Here is a 6117-nt window from a genome sequence, read left to right as displayed (position 1 = left end):
CCAAATTCAAAAAATGTTGGCAGGGGTAATCTAATCGTTACAATTTGAAATTTTAAATTAACGGAAACTGATTTAAATAAACTTAAATCTAGAAATGGCTAATCCGCAACATTATTTTTTTATCTTCTCCGTTTGTTGTTTTTTTTCACGCCGTTAGTTTTTCTAACCCGGCTTTTTCTGTATGCCTTTTTTCAACGCCGTCAGTTTTTCTAATCCGGCTTTTTTCTGTATGCTTTTTTAACATTAGGTTTCAGGAAACTTCCTAATTACTGTGCAATGTAATACACAGCTGTCTGGAAGGTTTCCGTTTCCTTTATATGCAAAGCGTGAAATAGATTCTTGTTCGTGGTAATCTTGAACATTGACGTTTGTTCCGCAAGTACGTTATTCAGTGTTCGAAGTAATTTAACTTACAAATTATATATCTTAAAAGGTATATAACATGCGATGGACAGTTTCAAAAATCAAAGATGTAAGTATTTAGATCAATGTGATCTTGACGAGTTGTCACAATTAAAGCTGACAAGACTTGTGGAGTAAACTATTACATTAATAACACACACGCATGTTGACTCTCGACTGTCACAGGTAAAGAAATCTGGTGGCAACCCCACTACGTGGTTAATATTCCTGCTTTTTGTAGACGAGATAGACACATGGTATCTTTGGCAATACAGTAGGTAACGAATATAAGCATATCTCGTGTAAGAAAAAATGTATATAAGAAAGTTAATAAAAAAACAACGTACTTGCTTTTTCTTAAGAACAATGATTGTCTATTACAAACAAAACGTATGTATTTTTCCGAGTTTCTTATATCTGTTACCTACTGTAATGTTAAGGGCCAGTCCTCGAGTCGATCTAGCCATGTTCGTCCGTCTGTCTGTAGTCTAATCGACTTCAAATTTGGCACAAGTGTGTTTTGAGTCAGAATATAATCTTATTGATTTGGGAAGAAATCTGTTCAGATTTAGATATAGCTTCAAAATAGATCTTTCGTCCGAGTTACACTCATATCACGATAGATGCCAAAGTTTTACTCCGACCTACGTAAAATGAGCAGGGAGTAGAATTGACATTCTATCCACGTGTGTCAAAATCAGTTGAGAATTAGATATACATATGTACATACATCCCATAAAGTAAAACCTCGCCAAATATTGTCAAATGTATAATATAGCTGGCCCCACTCGAATTTAGACTTTAAAAAACATATGGAAAAATACTAACGTATTCTACTTATCTATATTTTCAGACTTTTGTAAAATATGCATCAACAAATTACTAAATGGAATGAAGGGTTTAACATAAAACTCTTGAGGTGAGTAAAGTTCTGAATAACTTGTAGATCTATTTGTTGATGATGATAATTCATTGGCCTTGCACCATTCTGAAGCTTCACCAAAGCAAATTTTCATGTTGATATGCTAATCCTGATATTTTATACTACATTTTTATCCTATAATCAAAAAAAAAAAAGAAAATTATAATAATGAGAATTATATATTTTGCAGGAATCTAACATCCAATGGGAAACATTGTTCACAGCATGACTACTTTGAATGGTGAGTTTGAACTGAAAATTTTTAAAATTAGTAGTGAATTGATATGTGTTCATTTTTTCTTATGTCGAAACGAAGTTCCCTAAACTAAGATACTGCTGGACACGTCTAAATCTATTAGCATCTTATATAAAGGAAACTTATCTTCTCGACGTAGAAAAGTAGCCAATAAGTAATTTACTATGATACAAAAAGACATTAATTGCTAAAATAATTCAACTAGTAATAGTTTATGATGATATACCATTGGCCTTGCACCATTCTGAAGCTTCACCAAAGCAATTTCTTATGTTGATATGCTAATCCTGATATTATGCTATAAATTATCTTCAATAATATTAATTAAGATAAATATGTAATAAATATTTTTTTGTTTTGCAGAAAATATGTGGACTTTCTTTGGGACTAATGGCAATGGGCCAACAAATACAATGTCGGCGCAAATATTCATAGGTGAGTTAGAAAAGTAATTTCTGAATATCAAGGTAGTTAAGTAATTAATTACAAAATTATTCACAAAGACATCCTTGTGATCTTTGAAACATACAAGTAATAAATATTTTTGATGATATACCATTGGCCTTGCACCATTCTGAAGCTTCACCAAAGCAATTTTTATGTTGATATGCTAATCCTGATATTTATAATCGCACTTTTTATATTTTGCCTACCACAAATTTATAAAATTGTATTAACAATCTGTATATGTTTTCACTTTACAGTTTCCGTTCCTTCAATCAGCAGTAGATTTAGGCAGTCTCCGCTCGGTATTTGAGGTAAGCTATAATGATTATATACATGCTATTTTTAATATCCATGATGATAAATATTTTTATAAGTAGCTTAGCTAGTATTATGCTGACCTTATATCCTTCCTTAGATGTCTGAAATATTATTTTTTTAATTTCGAATTTTGAAATATTTCGTATATTTAATTTTCGTATTTTTCTATTGTTTTTAGGAGGAAGATAAACTTAGTTTAGAAAAATGGAGCAGCTTTAAATATAAGGTAAGAGAATGTGAAAACATTACGATCAGTTTCCATAGTAATTTCCATAATTTTAAGATGTTTTCCACTGAAAAGGAGAAAGACAAACAAGCCTTTTCATAGCAAATTAGTCTATTTTTCATGACTATATATGAAGTTAATTTTACTTATGCAAATAGAACATATATATGTCTACGTTTACTTCCGCATTACAAGATAAATTGACAAATGAACTATTATAGACTTCACGTTTTTGTAATATCATCTAGATAAATCTCAAAGTAGTGTTTCCACTAATTTTAAGTGAATTCCATCTATATGTTTGGGAATGCAATATTTTCATTAGAGCTTAAAATACAAAATTATCTCCCACACAGTATACAATGGGTGGATACTGGAATGAAATCAATTCTAAACGTGGACTTTTGCAGTCTTCTTTGCGATATTTAAAATTTTTGGAGTATCCTTCTTTTGAGATTTTTTATTTCATTTACTAATTTATTTGTAGTTTCAAGTCCAATTACCACAAAATGGCAAACAGTTTCGTCTACTACTTAAAAAATGCATATACATACACGATGAAAAATGTAAAAAAAAGTATTCCTGATTCCAAACATAAATCGAATATTCTTTATACCTAAAATTCTACGGGTTTAATTCATTAAAGTCTTTGAGCATCAAACTAACAAAGTTTTTTTTTTTTTGAAAATCTGTTATCTCTATTAATACTTCTTCAATTTATATTAAACAGTTTTTATATTTTTTTTTTTTCAGGAATAATGGGTTTAATCGGTCTGCATCTTTGCTCTCCGGCCATGCCGTGGCAAATTTGTAATAGGAATACTAACTAGTTACCCATAATAAAAAAGGTATGTAGAATACTCTAAATCCACAAATCATAAAATAAACATGATGATAATGTATTAAAGCTAACAGATGTAGTACTGTTGACCCTTTATCCTTCCTTAGATGTCTGAAATTATATTTCCATGTATTATGTACACGGTGGAAAAATGTGTTACTAAATCACCAATTATTTTTCTTTTTATTTTCTCTTTAGGTTCAAGTTGCAACAAGAGATGTCAATCAAAACTGAGTTGAAATACAATTATATTAAACAAGGCTGATCCTTAATTATACTTGAACTTATCTTAAGGTACGTATTTTTATATGAATAAGATGTTGAAAATCCTTAGTTCCGAAAATCAAAATTCAATTAATAGAAATGTAATTCTATTATAAATTATTTAAATTACGAAATACAATATATGTTGAATATGTGAATGCGATTTCGGCACCAACAAACATTTTCTATATGATGATACCATATTTAATGTAACCTAGCTAATATTGCTGACCTTTTTTCCTTCCTTAGATGTCTGATATGTATTTTTTTTTATATTACAATGTAATTTTTTTGTTCGAATATTAAAATGTTTCTATTTTTTATTTTCCATTGCAGGTCTTTATTGGGTATAATTTTAAATAGAATTTTTACGGAGATCCCGAGTTCAGTAAAAATTTACGGAGTTCACTAAAAATCAGCGGGTATGACTAAAGATCGATGTCCACTGGAGTTTACCATATTTTCACAAGTTTAAGTCATTACATTTGTGACATTCGCAATCTATGTACTTGAAATTATATTATCAATTATATGTTACAACAATCCTTAAATAAATATTTTAAAAAATCCAATATTATTGTATTCTTTATTCTAATAGTTTGGGGAAATAGTAGTAAAATGTTTTATACACCCAAAGAAATTTTTAGATGTTTGTTCGTACAAACTTCTCTTTTCCTTTGCCACCGTCAAATCATCGATTGGAGTGCAGTTGGCTGGGTTTATTTTGAGCGTGCTTCCTCTTTTTTCATTCGATTTGTTTTGTTATTGTTGGTTTTTTATCATTGTTTTTGATTTCAGCTTAAAACAATGCATTGACTAAACTACAAGAGTAGCTTAACCGACAGAGGAAAAGAATGTTTGTCAAATTTATTTTGGCAAAGTCCCATAGAATGCAAGATGGTTGGATGGACGCACGTTTCGGAATTACCATATTCCTCATAAGCATCTCTAAATTTTCAATAGAAATAAAATGTTGACAAAATTTTCTATAGAAATAAAATTTTTACAAAATTTTCTATAGAAATAAAATTTTGACAAAATTTTCTATTGAAATAAAATTTTGTCAACATTTTCTATAGAAATAAAATTTTGACAAAATTTTCTATAGAAATAAAATTTTGACAAAATTTTCTATAGAAATAAAATGTTGACAAAATTTTGTATAGAAATTAAATGTTGACAAAATTTGCTATAGAAATAAAATTTTGACAAAATTTTTTATAGAAACAAAATTTTCTATAGAAATAAAATTTTGACATTTTTTTATATTTATAGATACAAAATTTTGACGAAATTTTTTATAGAAACAAAATTTTTACTAAATTTCCTATAGAAATAAAATTTTGTCAACATTTTCTATAGAAATAAAATTTTGACAAAATTTTCTATAGAAATAAAATGTTGACAAAATTTTGTATAGAAATAAAATGTTGACAAAATTTTTTATAGAAATAAAATTTTGACAAAATTTTTTATAGAAACAAAAATTTCTATAGAAATAAAATTTTGACAATTTTTTTTATTTATAAGATACAACATTTTGACAAAATTTTGTATAGACACAAAATTTTGACTAAATTTCCTATAGAAATAAAATTTTGACAAAATTTTCTATAGAAATAAAATTTTGACAAAATTTTCTATAGAAATAAAATTTTGACAAAATTTTTTATAGAAATAAAATGTTGACAAAATTTTTTATAGAAATAAAATTTTGACAAAATTTTTATAGAAACAAAATTTTCTATAGAAATAAAATTTTGACAAAATTTTCTATAGAAATAAAATTTTAACAAAATTTTTTATAGAAACAAAATTTTCTATAGAAATAAAATTTTGACAAATTTTTGTATATTTATAAATATAAAATTTGGACAAAATTTTCTATAGAAGTAAAATTTTGGCAAAATTTTCTATAGAAATAAAAATTTGACAACATTTTCCATAGAAATAAAATTTTGACAATTTTTTTTTATATTTATAGTTATAAATTTTGGACAAAATTTTCTATAGAAATACAATTTTGGCAAAATTTTCTATGAAAATAAAATTTTAACAAAATAAATTTTGACAAAATTTTCCATAGAAATAAATTTTGACAAAATTTTCCATAGAAATAAATTTTGACAAAATTTTCCATAGAAATAAAATTTTTACAAAATTTTCTATAGAAATAAAATTTTGACAAAATTTTCTATAGAAATAAATTTTGGCCAAATTTTCTATAAAATTGATCCAGTTGAAATTTGGTACCCAATGTTAGTACATGGCTTTGCAAGAATTGGTCCATATTTATGTATATATAGACCCCATATAAACCGATCCCCAGCTTGGCTTGCAGTGCCCCTTGTACGAGCAAATTTCATCCAATCCGGTTTAAATTGGTACACGAAGTTAGTATATGGCATCTAACAACCATGCAAAGCAAATGTCCGTCCATC

The 6117-nt window shown here is 27.1% G+C and overlaps 1 long non-coding RNA gene across 1 annotated transcript; it reads left to right on the top strand.

The window, feature by feature from the left end:
• The first annotated feature begins 278 nt into the window (after window positions 1-278).
• On the top strand, window positions 279-4248 carry LOC142238955 (uncharacterized). Its single transcript, XR_012722874.1, has 9 exons — window positions 279-472; window positions 1256-1321; window positions 1515-1565; window positions 1944-2015; window positions 2285-2338; window positions 2524-2571; window positions 3325-3419; window positions 3611-3706; window positions 4013-4248. It is a non-coding gene; the product is annotated as an uncharacterized LOC142238955 (long non-coding RNA).
• The last annotated feature ends 1869 nt before the right edge of the window (window positions 4249-6117 follow it).

This window comes from Haematobia irritans, chromosome 5 (genome assembly GCF_050003625.1).
Source record: "Haematobia irritans isolate KBUSLIRL chromosome 5, ASM5000362v1, whole genome shotgun sequence".
NCBI classification, from domain to species: Eukaryota; Metazoa; Arthropoda; class Insecta; order Diptera; family Muscidae; genus Haematobia; species Haematobia irritans.
This window is presented reverse-complemented; position numbering and strand designations above follow the sequence as displayed.